This window comes from Neolamprologus brichardi, chromosome 1, assembly GCF_056152115.1.
Source record: "Neolamprologus brichardi isolate AB-2024 chromosome 1, ASM5615211v1, whole genome shotgun sequence".
Classification (NCBI taxonomy): Eukaryota; Metazoa; Chordata; class Actinopteri; order Cichliformes; family Cichlidae; genus Neolamprologus; species Neolamprologus brichardi.
In genome coordinates this window covers 34,666,520-34,685,140 of record NC_142104.1, presented here as the reverse complement: position 1 = coordinate 34,685,140, position 18,621 = coordinate 34,666,520, and the positions used below count along the sequence as shown (strand labels likewise).

Genomic DNA, 18,621 nt, shown 5'->3' with positions numbered 1-18,621 from the left:
ATGGGAAGAGGGAGGGTAATTGAGGCGTTGCCTAGTACACCAGTTCGTAGTGCAGGCTCCCCAGCTTTCTGTTCCACTCGCATACTTGGTTGCACATCTTCCAGTAGTGGTAAAGGTAAATCATTCTCAGACCCTTCAGCCACAGCAGACCCAGCATTAAATGACCTGATAACACACATAGCTCAACAGGTGGGGCAGACCATTAGGGAACAGTTGAAAAAGGAATGTGGGGAAAGGGATGACGGGGCCGCACAAGCTCAGAGCAGTGTAAGCCAGCCACCCAGCGAGCCCACTTACCTTAACCTGACTGGGGCGAAGCTAGTCCTGCAGTCAGATGCGAGAGAGCCTCCAGTCTTCAGAGGAGATGGGTCGGATAAACATACAGTCTGTGAGTGGGAGGAGCTGATGAGAATGTATGTCAAGAAGCGAGCAACACCCCTTCAGGAACAGTACCAAGAAATAATGTTCAAGTTGATGGGCAAAGCTAAGGACATTGTAAGGATAACTCTGAGAAGCACCCCATCGTTAAAACCTTGTGAGAATCCAAATGTTATATATGACATACTGAGGCAACATTTCAGTGACATGACATATTCGTGTATGCCTATGGCCGATTTCTACAGCACAGTTCCAGTGCCAGGAGAAACTCCTGTAGAATATTGGGTCAGACTGAATAAGGCAGTTGATGCAGCAGAAGAAAGCCTGAAGAGGCTCGGACGGCACATGGAGGATCCCTGCCAGGAGGCAGCTATGATGTTTGTGAAGTACTGCCCTGATCCCACCCTTGCTGCTGTTTTCAAGTTCAAGGCACCAGATAAGTGGACAGCCAGTGAGATTCAGGAGCATGTGAATCGGTACCAGCTTGAGATGAAAGAGCGTATGCTCCCCAGGTCTAAGTGTCTCACACCGGTTAAAGCTAACATCCAGACCCCTGCAGCTGATGGTCTAGCGACATCAATGCACCCGGGAGAAACACAGGTGCAGGCGGGATCAAATGAGACAGTAAAGGCCCCTTGTAACGACAGTTGCCTGAAATTACTAATCAGCCTTTTTGACCATGCTTTGTCGCAGAATAACCAGGTTGCAGACAAGCAGCTTCCTCCAGGTCAGGCCCGACCCAGATGTTGTAGAGTATGCCAGTCCCCCGAACATTCTACCCTTGCGCATTGTAGGCAGAAACACCTATGCCTTGCATGCTTTGAACCAAACCATATTAAGAGAAACTGCCCTCGTCGCTCACCTATTCAAAGGCACCCTGCCTCCCAACCTCATGACACCCAGCCTTTAAACTAGCTGGCCCGCATTTGGTGAGGGGATGTGTGGGCACAGATGTTGAAACCCTCGGCAGTGATGATGTTGAAAAGCATTACATTAAAGCATGTGCAGCCGCACCAGATGGTGTTAAGGTGGTAGTACAAAACACACAGAGAGTTGGCCCGTTTGACAAACTGTTTTACACTCCTGTCAGCATTAATAACAGACACCACATGCAGGGTATGCTTGACTCTGGTTCCATGGCGTGCACACTCAGTGAGCAAGCAGAACAGAGTATGCTGAGTGAGAATATACTGCCAGAACCCACTCCCCTGCCTCAAGAAATAGTGCTAGTAGGCTGTGGTGGCACACTTACCAAGCCCAAATGCATGTATGAAGTTGAAATGAAACTGTATGGAGAGACCTGTATTGTTCCCATCCTTGTAGTGCCAGGTCAACGTGATGATATAATCATTGGCACAAATGTCATCCAGTTTCTCATGCATCAGTTGAAAATAACCAATGACTATTGGCGCCTCGTGTCAGGTGGCGGTTGCCCCCCAGAGTGTGAGCAGTTTCTTGACCTCATGGCTAATTCGTCCCGATGGAGAGGTGAAGAACTCCCAGACAAGATCGGCACAGTCAAGCTTCAGCAATCAGTCACCTTGTTAGCAAGACAAGAGCATCTAGTCTGGGGCAAGCTGCCGAGTAATGTTTCTATGTCACCAGGGAGCACAGTGATTGTTGAAGCCACTTCATCAAAGTCCATGCCACGTAACATCATGGTTGGCCGCATCATAACGCCATTGTGGGGTGATAGGTGGGTTCCCATGAAGGTCACTAACCTGTTGGATAAACCAGTCACCCTGAAAAGAAACAGTAAGTTGGCTGACGTGTCCCCTTGTGTTGCTGTTGAGGATTTTGAAGTTTTCCAGGGCACCTGTCGACCCCAGAAATCTGTGCAGGAGGAAGAGAAGGATGATGCACACCTCACTGATTTTAAACAGAGACTAAAACATGTTGGGCTCAGTGAAATTGATATTGACCTGTGCCATGTTGGTCAAGGGGGGAAGGAGAAATTGGTTAAAATGCTTGAGAAGTACAATGACATTTTCTCCAAGCATACACATGACTGTGGCAAGGCCGAAGGCTTTGTACACCGCATCAGGCTCACTGATGAGAGGCCATTCCGCCTTCCTTACCGCCGAGTCCCTCCAGCACATTATCAAAAGCTGCGACAAGTTTTGTCTGAAATGGAAGAACAGGAAATCATCAGAAGGTCCGTGAGCGAGTATGCCTCTCCACTGGTGTTAGTGTGGAAAAAGGATGGTAGTTTAAGAATCTGCACTGACTTCAGATGGCTGAATGCAAGGACCCTCAAAGATGCACACCCACTGCCACACCAGTCTGACTGCCTTGCTGCATTGGGTGGAAATACCTACTTCAGCACCATGGATCTGACCTCGGGATTTTATAACATCCCTATGGCAGAGGAAGACAAGAAATACACAGCATTTACAACCCCAATGGGATTGTTCGAGTACAACAGAATGCCCCAAGGACTCTGTAACAGCCCCGCCTCATTCATGCGAATGATGCTCAGTATTTTTGGGGATCTGAACTTCAGTAGTCTGCTGTGCTATCTCGACGATCTGCTTGTATTTGCTCGGACAGAAGAAGAGGCCTTGGAGCGGCTAGAGACTGTGTTTCAGCGCTTGCGCATCCATAACCTCAAACTAAGTCCTAAGAAATGCCACTTAATGAGGTCATCAGTCAAGTTTTTAGGCCACATTATAGATGGCAATGGAGTGGCTGTGGACCCAGCAAAGGTTGAGGTCATAGCAAAGATGACAAAGGCTGAATTGATGGAGGATGATGGCTGCACCCCGTCAGTTAAGAGGATTAAGTCATTCCTGGGGATGATATTCTACTATCAGCATTTCATCCCTAGCTGCTCCTCTATGGCCAAGCCTTTGTTTGCCCTCACTGCTGGACAAAAGAGGAGAGGGAGAGTTAAAACAGGCACCAATGCTGGTGTATACAGAAAGCTGAAGCCCTCTGACTGGACAGATGAATGTGACGCAGCTCTGTCTAATCTGAAAGAGAAGCTGTTGAATTGTGTAGTCCTTACACATCCAGACTTTTCTTTGCCTTTGATATTGTCCATTGATGCTTCATTAGATGGGCTCGGTGCTGTATTGTCACAAATACCAGCTGGACAGCAGAAAGCTCGTCCAATTGCTTTTGCAAGTAAGACCCTGAGCAATTCACAGAAAAAGTACCCAGCCCACAGGCTAGAGTTTTTGGCATTGAAATGGAGTGTGTGTGAGAAGTTCAGTCACTGGCTAAGAGGTCATCCCTTTACAGTGTGGACAGATAACAACCCTCTCACCTACATCATGACAAAACCAAAGCTTGATGCTTGTGAGCAGCGTTGGGTGTCCAAGCTTGCTCCTTACACATTTGATCTGAAGCACATACCTGGTACCAAGAACGTCGTAGCTGATGCTCTCAGCAGAGACCCCTTTGCAACAACAGTCAGCCATAGGCTGATCACAGAGCAGTACAGTCACCTCCTTGCTGAATCTGAGAGTGTCAGTTCTGAGGGAATACAAAATGCATTCCGTTTGAAGGTCCAAGGTCAACGTGTGGACACACCACCTTTCCGCACCACAGGACTGCAGCCGCCCTCGTCTCAGCCTGGGTGTGATGCTATGGATGTTAAGGCAATCCTGGATTTTCACAGTGAGTGGGATCTGGCTGCTGAAACAAGGGCTGTGGAACTGTTCCAGTCAGTTCAGGACTTAGTGTTGCCAGGACAGGAGTCATTTCCTGTGTCCACACTAGAGGAACTCCAGCATAGCCAGGAACTTGATCCCAGTATTTCAAAGATCTTACCATTTGTCACAAGGAGAAGGCGACCTTCCAGGCGTGAAAGGGCAGGATTTGATGCGAAAGCCATGATGTTATTTAAACAGTGGGAAAGGCTTAGGATCCAAAATGGAGTTCTCTATCGGATCACAAAGGACCCCCTGGGTAAACAAAGGAGACATCAGTTTGTTTTGCCTGACAGTCTCAGAGCAAAGGCATTGAATGGTGTCCATGATATTGCAGGACATCAGGGGCAAGCGAAGACTTTATATCTGGCAAGACAACGGTTCTTTTGGCCGAAGATGGAGTCTGATATAAAAGAGTATGTCAAATGTTGTCAAAGATGCATCCTGGCCAAAACACCAGAACCCTCTGCTCGAGCCCCACTTGAGAGCATCAGAACCTCCGCCCCTATGGAGCTGGTGTGTTTGGATTTTTGGAGTGCGGAGGATAGTAAGCAACGCTCAGTAGATGTTCTTGTCCTTACGGATCATTTCACTAAGCTAGCCCATGCCTTCCCTTGCACAAACCAGACTGCAAAACAGGTGGCTAAGAAACTATGGGACCATGTTTTCTGTGTGTATGGGTTTCCTGAGCGGATTCACTCCGATCAGGGGGCAAATTTTGAAAGTGAGCTCTTGGCAGAACTGCTCAAGTTCTCGGGGGTCTCCAAATCCCATACTACGGCATACCATCCCATGGGAAATGGAGGGACTGAGAGGTTTAATAGGACACTTGGCAACATGCTTAGGTCCTTGCCCCTCAGAGAAAAGAACAAGTGGCCTCAACAAATACAGAGTCTAACATTTGCATATAATGCAACTGTACATGAGACCACGGGTTTTGCCCCATTTCAGCTCATGTTTGGCCGCATCCCGAGGCTCCCCGTTGATGTGATGTTTAAACAGGTGCTCTGTGATCCTGTAGTTGTGGATCAAAAAAGTTATGTGAAAACACTCATGTCACATCTTCATGAGGCAGCTAAGATTGCCCAGACTCATGCCATCAAGGAACAAGACAAACAGGCAAAAGGATATAACAGAAAAGTAAAGGGCACTCATCTGAACATAGGAGACAGAGTACTCATTGCAAATAAGGGTGAAAGAGGAAAGAAGAAACTTGCTGACAAGTGGGATGCAACAGTGTACACAGTCAGAGACAGAAATCTGCAGACTCACACATACAAGTTGGAAGATGACAGAGGCAACATAAAGGTGGTACATCGCAACCTGGTTTTAAATATCAGCTTCCTGCCAGTAGAGACCGCTGAACTGTGTGACACTGGATCAAAGGGAGGGTCATGTGCGTCAGACCAGTTAGATTCCTTGGATGAGGAGACTGCAGAGGACAGGACCAGTGCTTGGATCAACTCAGATGATGATGAGAGTCAGGAGACCCTGAGTGAGGGACTCTCAGGATTGGGCAAGACAAGTCAACAAGCTCCAGAGGTGGTTGCAGGGGATTCAACCCAGTGTTCCCTGGTGGGAGAGGACTGCCCAGACAGAGACACAGACAGTTTGGTAGCAGAACCTGACTTAGACTCCCCGTCTGTGTTAGATACATTTTCTGAAACTGCACTCACTCACTCGCATCCATCATACACAGATCGTGATGCACACACCAAGCCCCTACCAGTAGCCCCAGTGCATGTCGCCGACACGCGGATGCCTCCAACGGATGTTTGTCATGATGTGGGTCCACAAGGACAGCCACGGGCAGGCCCGGACAATGTTGTCATGACGCGAGCCGGCCGAGTCAGTAAAAGAGTTAATCGACTCATTGAGTCCATGGTTCAGAAGCCTTTTGGCTTTAAGCGTTTGGCAAATTCAGTTAGCAGAAGGTCTCAGTCTCTTCTTACGCTGTTTTAAGTAAACCCAGGTGTTTAGAGATCTTTCTGTACTTTGATTCTAGGGGACAGTATCATTATGGCACAATTAAATACATAGTGTGTTTTTAAGGTATTGATGTGTGTGGATGGCCGGGAATGTGTGTGGTGTAAATGGCATCACACTGATCTAAGAAAGGCTGAGGCCTGATCACCCTCATGCTCTTTCTGAACCTATCTGGTAGGTGGCTTATACAGCTGAGACTAGAGCTTATAGCTCGGAGGTTTAAACCCGTGCCCAGGAGCCATAAATTCTGTAGATTTGTCCCTGTGTTCCAATTAGATTGTTCACCTGACTGTTCTGGATTTTGGTGAAATCTAGGAGGGGTGGATGTAACGGGTGTATTAAAAAATAATTTATATTTCACCAAAGATCCATCCTGCAGTGTTATCTTGCTTTGTCAGTATTGGTTATGTATATGTGTTTATTTATATATGTTTATTTTCTGTATTTATATTTTAGGAGCTTTTATTTTGTTTGTGTGACCTTTGACTTCCCGCGAAGTCACTTCCTGTAGCTGCGCGCTATTTTCCTCAGTCGCCTAGAGGCCCCGCTGAGGAGAGGTGAGCGTATGCTAGTGTTCTCAGTTACAGAGCGAATAAACACGGTTAAAGTAACTAAAAGTAATTCAAACACTGCTCGTTCCCTTTGTGCATTTTGTCTCACAGTTCTGTTTGATGTTTTAGTGTAAATTAGTTTTTCTGTCGAGTACAGCACTTTATTGTAACATGCTAGTTAGCTAATCTCAGATGAGAGCATAGGAGCATGCACGTGGCTTCACATGTGGTCCGCTATCCTTCTCTCTCCCTTGAAGGTGTTCATGCAGAAGTCCAGTAGTGAAGTGAAGTCGCTGTACTGTTTTGTTTTTATTTTAAACAGGTATGTGAGCTCCCTCTTTTATTTTTGTGTCATGTGAATTGGTTATATCTTTTGTTTGTGATTTATGTTCACTGTTTCAACTTGCTGTTAGATGCATGTAACTAAAAAAAATATGTAAAATTGCCACTGGTAAATGAAGTCTCCCTAAGGTATAATTTTGTTGATGAAGTAATTGTCACTATATATATATATATACTATATACTATATATATGTTCACGATGCAGTGCATTTTCGTTTTTTATATATGATTATAAATACATTTTAGCAGTATTGGTTGTTAATTGGATTTATTGTGATGTTGCACCTCAGTCGCCTAGAGGCCCCGCTGAGGAGAGGTGTTCATGCAGAAGTCCAGTAGTGAAGTGAAGTCGCTGTACTGTTTTGTTTTTATTTTAAACAGTTCTGGAGAATAAATCCATCCAGCTGGCAAAGTGAGAGCTGACTCCTCTGGTCATTCGCACAACACAACGCAGAGAATTAACGGCAATCAGAGTTTAAGGCCAGACCGGCTACACAAGCTTGTGTGCGCACTTTGATGTGTTCTTCTTGGATCAGGAGAGCAAGCTCTGTGATTGGCAGCGCTTCGGAAGCTGTGTGGAGAGGAAGTGAGTGAACAAACTGCCATGCATCATGGATATTCCTCTCAATCCACCTCACCAGGTACTTCTCTAAAAGTGTGACTCAGGTCTGTTGCCCCAAAGGATACAGGAAACGCACCGATTTCCATGACACAATCGTGTCTGTTTAATGCTCCGTGATGATAACTTTCCTATGAGCGTTTAAAGATCACTGACATCATGGCTTTTAGCCTCATTGTTTCCTCAAAGAGATTTCCCCAGTCACTGAATCTTTTGATGAAATATATTTTTATGCCTCTAGAGGATGGAATATTTTAAGTTTTTACAACTTTACACTTGGGAACATTATTCTGAAATTGTTGCACAATTTGTTAATGGAGTTTTTTTGCAGATTGATCAACCTCTGCCCACATTTACTCCAGAGCAACTCTGCTTCTCTAAGATGCTCTTTTAAAATCATGTAACTGACCTGTTACTGTATGTATGTAGAACTATGTTTGTACAAAGCATAATCTGCTCGCTGTGAACTGTCACAACATCAAACACACGCTAAACCACTTTATATACACTACACTATACCGAGCCACTTCAAGACCTTCTATACAGTTTTTTATTTGTTAATTATTTACTGTCACTGCTTTATAGTTGTATTTATCAATATCAACAGCTGTAACTTTTAGATTAATCAAGTTGACCTTATCGAGATTGTTTCAGTTGTAAACTTTCCACTTCACAACTTCCATCTTACACACTTTAAAAATCACTCAACATTTTTTATTGTCAGTATCACACAGCTCGTTCTTGTATCTCCACTACTCAATGGTACATAGTAAACACGTATTATAACTTTTCACATTATATGTATCTGTCACGGGGTGGAAAGGGACAAGTTTCTAGGTTTTTTTTACTATGCATGTTTTGTCGTGTTTTACCTTTTTTAATATTTTAATATTGTACATTGGTTTATTTTTATGAGTTTTATTGCATGTTTTTTATGGTATTTATTTGGCGACTTGTCCTGGAAAGACTCCGCCCCTACCTGATTACAAACCTAATCACACCTGGGAGGTCCCAGAGGCCAATAAGAGGGCCTGACAGACCACAAAACAGAGGCTTGAGGAAGGAGGCTTGAGGGACGGGCAGGAGCGACGGGCAGGAGCGAGTGGTGTCAGGCGGCGGCGCCTGCAAGCCCGGGGGCCTGGTGGAGCTTGGCGTCAGAGAGGAGGATACAGCGCCTGCAACCAGAGACGCAGAGCGAGCGGTCCGATTGCTGCAGCAACAGGGGGCCAGAGTACGCGTCTGCAGAGAATTTGGAGGCGACGAGACGGGCCGGTGCCAAGTGGCAGTTACAAAGAAGCGGCGGGCGGAGTTGAGAGCTCTGCCCACCCGGGGTAAGTCTCTTGACTTTCCCCTTTTAATGATTCAAAGCTGCCTAAAAGAGTAGTAACTGCCGCTGCCTCCCTCCTTTAGCGCACCGGGGCGCAGAACGTGGAGAGGAAGGCGAGGACGCCGCCGGGTTCCCCTCCTGCACCGCTCCGCTGGATTTTTAACTTTTAGTGACTCTTATATCGTGGCGGACGCCACCGGACTTTTAATGTTGTGTTTTATTGATCTTTATTGTGTTGTCCCCTGGCCAGGGTTGTTTTAATTCATTTTACATTTTTAACTATTTAAATATAATAAATTATATTTTAATTATACAGTTTTAAATTCGTGTGCTTTCCCTTGGCGGCTCCACTGCTCTGTCCGTTTTGGAGGAAGGTTTCCCCTCCTTTAAACGAACACTGTAAGAAAAAACATCACCTTCGCTCCGTTACATATCCAGTCACCTAGATATTTTGAAGTCTTTCCACTTGCTGCTATTATGTTTCAGTCATTAATTGAAGTGTCTCAGTGATATGTGGAGTCCAGAAAGTATATTAAGCCAGTGATGAGTTCAATACCATGACTCTCTCTGGGGCCACTTAGTGGATTAAATAGTTCTACCACTTGCTCCCTATTGCCAGTCTTGGCAGCCGGGGGTCAGTCCGCCAGGGCCTCCGCTCCTGGCCGTCACCCGGCACACAATGCACCCGACCCCTATGGTGCCTCCTGCGGGTGGTGGGCCTGTGGGAGGATGGGCCCATGTCTCCTCTTCGGGCTGTGCCCGGCCGGGCCCCATGGACTAAGGCCCGGCCACCAGACGCTCGCCCTCGGGCACCCTCCCCGGGCCTGGCTCCAGGGCGGGGCCCCGGTAACCCTATCCCGGGCAGGGTAAACTGTTCCCTCGATGTTCTATTCATAAGGGTCTTCTGAATCGCTCTTTGTCTGGTCTCTCACCCAGGACCAATTTGCCATGGGAGACCCTACCAGGGGGCAAAAGCCCCCAGACAACATAGCCCCTGGGATCCCTGGGACACACAAACCCCTCCACCATGATAAGGTAGCGATTCATGGAGGAGGATAAATAACTCATCTTACAAAAGTGTTTTTGTCACATAAGGTCATAAATTCTCTTTTAAGCAACGATTTGCACTGGGTATCACCCGATTTTAATCTTTCATTGGCTTGACACACTGACTCTTTCAAGTCGTCGTGATTATGATAATGATTGTAAAGTCCGTTCAGAGCAATGGTCTTTAACAGCTTGTTTTTGTGGTTGGGGAGCCACTCAAAATGTATATCTAACATAGTATAACATTATTAATATTAATAAATCAATTAGGGAATGTGTATTACACACAGTGAATTAGTGCTTGTGTTTTTTAACTATAGTGTTAATTACAGTAATTTGCACTGTAAATTTAAAATTTAGAAATTAAAGATCATTTCTTAGCAAATAAACGTTAACAAGGGCTGTGCTAGTTAGCGCGTGTATGTCCAAAAATCTAAATGCTACCTGTTATGTTGTTGGCATAGAAAAAGTCACCAAAAAGATTTTTTCGCATCATGCGTTTTGGACATCACTAGAGTGTGGGTACTTGGAGTGCCCCAAAAAGTCTATTAAACTTAAATGAAGAGTTCACATTTCATATGTTATTGTTGATCAGTATTGCAAGGTTGATCTCAGGATAACAGATATGTTCATATGGTTTGTTTTTCTTTGTATTAATTTTAATTTGTCTCAAAATTTCAGGACCTGCACTTTCTCAGTTTTTGGAAAGGCAAGTAATGTAACAAACAATAATGTGATAATAATATACACTTACAGCACAATAAAGGTATGATGTGTTAATGTCACCCATATGGAAAAGATATATATCTAAATTTTATAAAGTTTGTATCTGTCTTGTGTGAAACTTGTATGAAAAGCATACAAGAGTAAAAACAGATATAAGATCCCTTGAAAAATTATATAATGAAACTTGTATGTTTTGGATACTTACTAAAACAATATATGAAAGTAATGAGAAAGTGGCCACTTTCATGAGTTAAGTTTTCTTTTCCATATCGGCACTGTTCTCTTTTACATTAAAAGGCACGGACAATTTCAAAATCCCTGCCAAATATATTAGAGGTCATTCACAAGTAAGCTGAACTCGGGACCAGTCTAAAGACCTGCAGTGTTCTCAAAGTGCATGGCTTTTGGGAAAATGTCTCAAGAGATTTGGGAGTGCCTAATACATGTCTTAATAGGAAAAAAATTCTCAAGGCAGTCCTGCTGTATGAAAAGGTAAGCAATGTTCTTTTAGTATTTATATTTAGTCCATTTAAAAAATACTTAAAAAAAGAACAGATCTTTCTTTGGTAGAACTTCCTGTAATAAAAATTATTATGCAAAAATCAAATATTTTTACAGACCACATCAGAGGTAGAGGGTCCATTGCTACAGACTGATTTTCCTACTGCAGAGACAACACTTGGAGATGAAATGTGTCATACACTTACTGTCAGATTTAAAATTTTGAAGCCAACCTTATCCAGCCATTGTAGAGATCCTGCTTTTTAGATACAAATAAAACAAATTCACTCCAAAATGTCATCTTGAAAATAATTTAAATCTTGAAACAGAGTAATAATGAGTCATATGGGGAGCAAGAAAGTAGATTACAATAGACTTCACAGCAGGTAAACACATATGAAAGCAAGCCACCAAACCATGAGGTGTAGAGCACCCACAGGAGAGCCACACAAAGACCTGAGTGTCACATCTGACCCCATTTTAAAGGAGTAACCAACTCATCCTCCTGCTGCTGACTAACTTTTCACTCCATGTCTTCCACTCTTCTAATTTCTCCATTTGATCTTGTTATTGCCCAATCAACTTCCAAAATCTGAATCAGAATATTACTTTGTCATTTACAATAATTATAGTACTAGATTCCTTTGCTGAATATTTTTGCCTTATAAAACCGTCATTACATAGTGATTCTTTTCAAAATATTTTCTAACAATGTGTGTTAACAAAGACATACAGAAATTTCAGTCTAATTGTTATGTTTTAATTAATTTGTGATTTGTTAGAATGAGGAAGACGTTGTTGCGCCAAAGTCTCCACAATCTGTAGGAAATGTACCTTTACCTTCAAGAAAAGAGGTAATTATTTGTATTTTATTCAGTATTACATTGTGATGCTTTGGAAAACAGTAATTTGTAAAGAGACGAAAACGCTTTCTCTTCCCAGGATGCACTTCAAAAAACTGCAGAGAGCGGCATCCATACCCCAGACACACAATCCCTCAAGAGTGACTCTAAATCTTCGTCTTCAAATGCAAATGCTAAGGTAATTTCATAACTTTCGCTGTTTTTAATACACAACAGAGAAAGAAAACACAGAGTTTATATGTTTGTTAAACACTATCATGTAATTATTATATTAAAAATTGTGTTTTGAACAGTAATCCAAAGTTTGAATTTAAAGTTAAAATCTTTCTGTGATGATCTTTCGAGGTAAAATAAATATTTCTTAGTCATATTCACTTAAAGACAAATTTCCTAAGATAATGTCAAACTTGTCCTGTGGGTTCGTTAGTGAAATTGTAACATAATGATGCTGTTGGATTTTCATAGAGACACTGTAGTGACAAACATTGAAAGTGTTTATATATTTTTTTAAAATGTTTATCTGAATGAATCAGATGAATCAGCTAAGGTCAACACAGACAGTAGCCGTTCAGAAGAAAAGTTTTCACATCTGGTTTGCCACAGCAGAAAAGTTTCTTCTTCATAAATGAGAATGAATGGAAGGAGTTACGGCAACATCAGTCAGGAAGAATATTTAAAGGACTGCAGTGGACAAATATAATTGCCAGTGGAATCACAACCCTTAATCGGTACTGCAGTTTTGGATTTCGGAGACACAGTGTGAAAAAACTCTCCTCAAGATCAAAGGCACCTGTTTTCAGGTGTATGGGGTACTGCAGATTTCAGGACTGCCCTGTCACTGTGGCTGTGGTGGCTTATGACGAAGAGACACTGAAAGCAGAAGTCGTTTTCAAAGGAGGTGAGGTCTGCCATAATAACAAAGGCGGCCTGTGCGTGCACAATCACATCAAAGTGCTGGAGAACTCCTCAAAAACAAATTACCAAGGAGCTTGTACTTGGAGTCTTTACAGAAAGTGCCACAAAAGGTGATCCAATCTGGCAACAGGGATGATGCTCCAATAAAAGAAGTCTTGAAAAACATTGCATGGTCTGAAAGAAAAGCCAGTAGAGCAGATCCCAACGAGTTGATTAGATTACAAAAGATAATTCAACAGTATCAGGACACTGAAAAGGACGTACTGCAGAAGATTCTGATGCATCCAAAGGGCATAATGCTGTGGTCTAAGAAAACCTTGTCAGTTTTTCATCAAAGATGCAAAGAAGACATTGTGTACTTTGATGCCACTGGAAGTATAATAAGAAAAGAAAGTGCTGGAACGCCACCTTACTATGTGTATGAGTTGGTTGTCAGAAACCCATCCAAAGGTGCTTCTCCTCTTCCAGTTGCTACATATGTCACATGTGACCACACAGTAGCAGTCATTAAATACATTCAGGCTATGTTCTTCTTCATTTGTTATGGTTTTGTAATCACAGCACTTAGTGAGTATTATGTGAAATATATCAGCATTAATAACGTGTAATTCATGCAAAAGGTAATGCAATTTTTTCCTTAATAAAAAAAATGACTTAAAATGATCACAGCAGTAACAAATATTTTCTTTTAAATTCAACCCACAAATCAAGGGGCCAGAGGATTCTCCATCTACACTGGAAAGGACAGAGAAACACAACCGGTCTGACAAAGGACACTGCATCACAGGTTTCACAAACAAACTCATTCACAATCAATTCAATAACTATGTCATGTGTTTGAAAAACCAAGTTTGTTTGTACATATTTTTGTAATGATATATTAGATTTTATTATATGTATGTGTTGATGAATGAAAAGTACAGACCACAGAAAAATGACAAATGTCAGTCCAACAATAAATGTAACTTTTACATGTTACTGGCCTTAATATTACAAAAGCAACAGTAACTGACTCAATTTTTAATTTCTTAATGTAGTTAAACATCTCAAATAAATTACATTAAAATCTATGTCAAATTTGGAGATGTTTTCGTGTTGTCAGGTACATAAAATACTTTTAAAAATTAGATTTAAAACCGTTGTAATCGATTACAATGAATGTTCTCATAAGAAGAATTATTTGAATTTAGTTACTATTGTCTTGTTGAAACACAGGTCGCATATTTGTGGAAACAACAGGAAACGGAAGTTGTTGTTTCTGTGGTCCCATCTCAGATTAGAGGTAACAACGTTGTCATACATCACAGTGAGTTCCTGGCCCTCAGACCACACAGCTGGCTTGTTGGAGAGTTATCAGTTATTTAAAAAACAAAAAAGTACTGCATAAGGTTAACGTTAAAGCTGGGGCAGAACATCAGTTTTTCCTACACATTCAGTAAGTACTGCTTTAGATCGACATTCCAGGCATATCCTCATGACTGAATACTAAGTATACGTAAGTAAAAACATCTTTATTAACCTTTGTATTCCAAAACGTTATCATGTTTACAAAGTAATAAAAGGTTATTTATTATACTGCTCAGGTCATTGAAAGTCTCCTGCACCACTGGGCCATTCAGCTGAATCTGGGGAATAATATCTACATTATGAACCACTACACGAGCGGTGTGATCCTCTGTGGAGAGAGAACTAATCAGGAGACAAAGCTTGTCCAAGGTAAAAAATTTTAAATATATTCTAGAATTAATTTTTTTAAATTTTATTAATGTCTCGAGATAAATGGAAAAAGTATTGTTGCAAATTTGTAATTCATTTCTAATATGTCACAGCTTTGACAACTACAGAGCCATTTTATCCTTTGTGAACACTGGAAATGTACACTGGAAGTTTCTGGTTAGTACGAGCAGCATTTCTGTGAAAACAGTTTGTTTCAGTAACACATTCTTCATAATTTATGTACTTTTAAATTTTATATATCTATCGCAGTACATAAATGCAGATGACAGCTGTCTGTATTTGGTCGATCCTTCAAGAAACTCTTTGGAGCAGGAAGAGTCCGACCGTGCAGCCAAAAGATCCTGGTAATTATGCGCAATTACATGTATATAATAACATTAAAATATTAGAAAAGTGACAGGAGGACTTAGGAGGTCTTTTTCTAAAGGTGAACATATGGTTGTAGATGAAAGTTTAATAAAATCTGTGGTTATCAGTTCTTTAAAGAATTTTTAAAAATACTTAAATACTAAATATTTAAAATACTTAATTACACGCATATGTAATTTTAAATAATAAAAAAACCCTGACAGTGTTTAAGCAGTGAGACATTTGAGACAGTTAACATTTGTAGATTTAAAAGAACATGTTATTATTTTTGATACTTCATGTAACATAATCTAGAGCACAGGGCTTTCTGACACAGTGATATGTATTATATGTGTCTATGTGATTTATGGAAAAGTACAGAATGTTCTTTTTCTGCGTGACTTTTATCTTTCATTTGTATATAAATGTAATGTACATTATGTTCACACAGTGAATACTTCAAAATGAGGAGGACATGCTACAACAAAACAGAGTGGGTGAATGTGAGACTTCGAGGAGGAGTACTGACACATCCATTTCAACGGGATGGTTCTAGCTGCAGGGTAATGGTCATCATGGTATGGTACCACATTAACGGAATAATATTTTTCTGTATAATTAGATAAGAAGTTGGGGTGGGGGGGTGGGGGAAGTTAAAATAATCTTAAAAGGTTACATTGTGTAAACAGGAAGTGTAACATTTGCAGATGTTTTCAATTAAATTTTATTTTTTGTTTGATGATGGCCAAAGAAGTAATGGAAGAATTCCCAAATAAACCAGAAATGATATTTTTGACAACAAAAAAAGAGATGGCCCAGGCATGAAGGACATTTGCACAGACAATACTTGAGGCCTCCGGTGTGTATTATCTTCTTCAAATGGACATATTTTTTGTGTCAAACTGATGAACACTAACACATATATATATATATATTATGTTTTAGTATTTGACAGTGACAACAACTGTGCCATGTGTGCAACGGCGAAACCACCTAATCCAGGACCCTCCATCACTGGCTGGTATAGTGTTTTTAAAAAATAGTTTTATGTTATCTACAACAAAGTATTTGACTCTGTGTCTTTAAGGATTGTAATTGATTAAAACATAGAATTATTTACTTCATGTGTTTATGAAAGTTCATATGTTTTTTGTTTACAGCTTCAGTGTGATAACCGCTGGTTCCATTCTGAATGCCTGGACATGACAAATGAACAGCTCAGCAGTGCTCAGAAGACAGAGTGGAAGTGTGTGCTTTGTGTTCCACATGCAGTGAAAGCTACTTGAATAATCTGCTTATAGTTGTTATTGGTGTTTTGAGGAACACATGTGTAAAACACAATGTGTATAACATTCTTGCTTTGTGCACGTACTTTAAGTATTTCCTTTTTGATTTTTTGGGTTGATTTGTGTGATGACAGATAATGAATAACAATATATCTAAACTGTGTAGTAGTAATATGAGAAATCAGTAATCTGAGAAATGTAATGTCTCACCCTGACCGGTCGCAGCAGATGGCCCCGCCCCTCCCTGAGCCTGGTTCTGCCGGAGGTTTCTTCCTGTTAAAAGGGAGTTTTTCCTTCCCACTGTCGCCAAAGTGCTTGTTCATAGGGGGTCACATGATTGTTGGGTGTTTCTCTGTATGTATTATTGTAAGGTTTAACTTATTATGTAAAGTGCCTTAAGGTGACTATTGTTGTGATTAGGCACTGAATAAATAATGTCTAAAACTAATGTTGCTACTTGAGGTGGTGTGTGAATGACGTTTTGAAAAATTTAAATTTTGTGTGGAAAGAAATTTCTTGTAGTTAAGCAAATACTTAAATGAACTCATTTTGTTCGGTAATAGATTAGGATTTAATTTTATCAGAAAACCGTACAGTAATATTGGCTGTGGATAACAGGGTGCAGAGTGGGGGTCACCCAGAGTCAGAATCCAGTGAAATATCTGCGTCACCTCTTATAGTTTTCCTGTAATCTGAGCTCAAAGATGAGGATATTAAAAGTACAGTACTGTATATTGGGTAAATTTTATTGTTAATTTTCTCTGAATCATACAGTAATTTGGGCTGTGGATCACAGGGGGAAAAGTAAAATAGTGTCAGGACACAAAAGACTGCGTTTCTAAGCCGGTCTTCATTCAACTGTAATATGCGTAAGAGTAGTGCAACCACATTTTCGGTGCGGCTGGCGGTGCGGCTAGCTTGACTGTGACTTCGTAAGTGAGGGCTCACTTGACCGTAGTGAACTGAAGAGGGTGCTTTCCAATCATCAAAAGTAACAAAGTCATTGAACACATGATGTAGCTTCTATCTAAATACAATATAGCATGTCCAGACTGCGGGGTTTTGGAAACAAATTAAAACGTACAGCTCTGTTATGGCACGCCGTAACAGAGCATGGGGAAAGGCATACGGCACGCCGTGTGCCTTTCCCCATGCTGCAGAAAGTGAAGGAGGAACTACAAAGAATGGAGAACCATGGTGTCATTGAGAGGGTGACCCAACCTACCGAATGGTGTGCCCCAATGGTGCCTGTCTTGAAGAAGAACACAGCAAGGGCCAGGATCTGCATTGATCTGACAAAACTGAATAAGTCTGTCAAAAGAGGGCGCTATATCTTGCCTACCCCCGAGGAAACCATGTCCAGGTTGAGTGGGGCAACGGTCTTCTCCTCGCTGGATGCAGCCAGTGGATTTTGGCAGATCCCATTGCATCACGAGAGTTGCAAACTAACGACATTCATCACGCCATTTGGCAGGTATTGCTTTAAGAGGCTGCCCTTTGGGATAACAAGTGCACCAGAGATCTTTCAGCGAAAGATGTTGGAGACCTTAGAGGGGCTCGAAGGTGTGGAGTGTTTATGGATGACATCCTGGTCTATGGGGCCACCGTGGAACAACACGACACCCGACTTGAGAAGGTGCTGCAGCGCATTGAGTTAGCCAGATTGAAGCTTAACCGAGAGAAGTGCTCCTTCAGACAGAGCCAGCTTCGCTTCCTAGGGCACCAGATCGACTATTCTGGGGTCAGGCCAGACCCTGAGAAAGTGAACGCCATTCTTCAGCTGCCGTCACCAGAAAATGTGCAAGAGCTCAAACGGATCCTAGGAATGGTTAATTACCTGGGCAGATATATTCCCACTCTTGCCACAGTATGCCAGCCATTGTACGAGTTGCTTAAAAGCAAAAACAGTTGGACCTGGGGCCACCCACAGCAGGCAGCCTTCGAGAACATTAAGAGTGTGTCAGGGTTCCTGGGTCGGTGACCCAGTGCTTTCCGTTTTGTTCATGTTCAGTTTATTTTGCCACTTCCTGTTTCATTTCCTGTTTGTTCCTGTCACCTCGTCTCGTGCCATTAGCCAGATTATGTTCAGCTGTGTACTCACCGGTCTCTCATTATCATCCTCATCAGTCTGTGTATTTAAGTCTTCTGTTTCTACTCGTTCTTTGTCGTGTCATTGATGATGTTTAGGTTATGTTGTTGTTTCCGCCAGTGTTCGGTCAGCCAGTCAGTCAGTCCGTCCTTCGTTCAGTCAGTCGTCCAGCCAGCCATGTCCTTCCTCTGTTCTGTGTGTTCACTCCATCATCAATAAATCACCCAGCTTCACCTACCTGCGAGTCCTGCGT

At 42.0% G+C, this 18,621-nt stretch overlaps 1 pseudogene; it reads left to right on the top strand.

Moving 5' to 3' along the window:
• Positions 1–12,797: 12,797 nt before the first annotated feature.
• On the top strand, positions 12,798–18,260 carry LOC148106456 (uncharacterized; annotated as a pseudogene).
• The last annotated feature ends 361 nt before the right edge of the window (positions 18,261–18,621 follow it).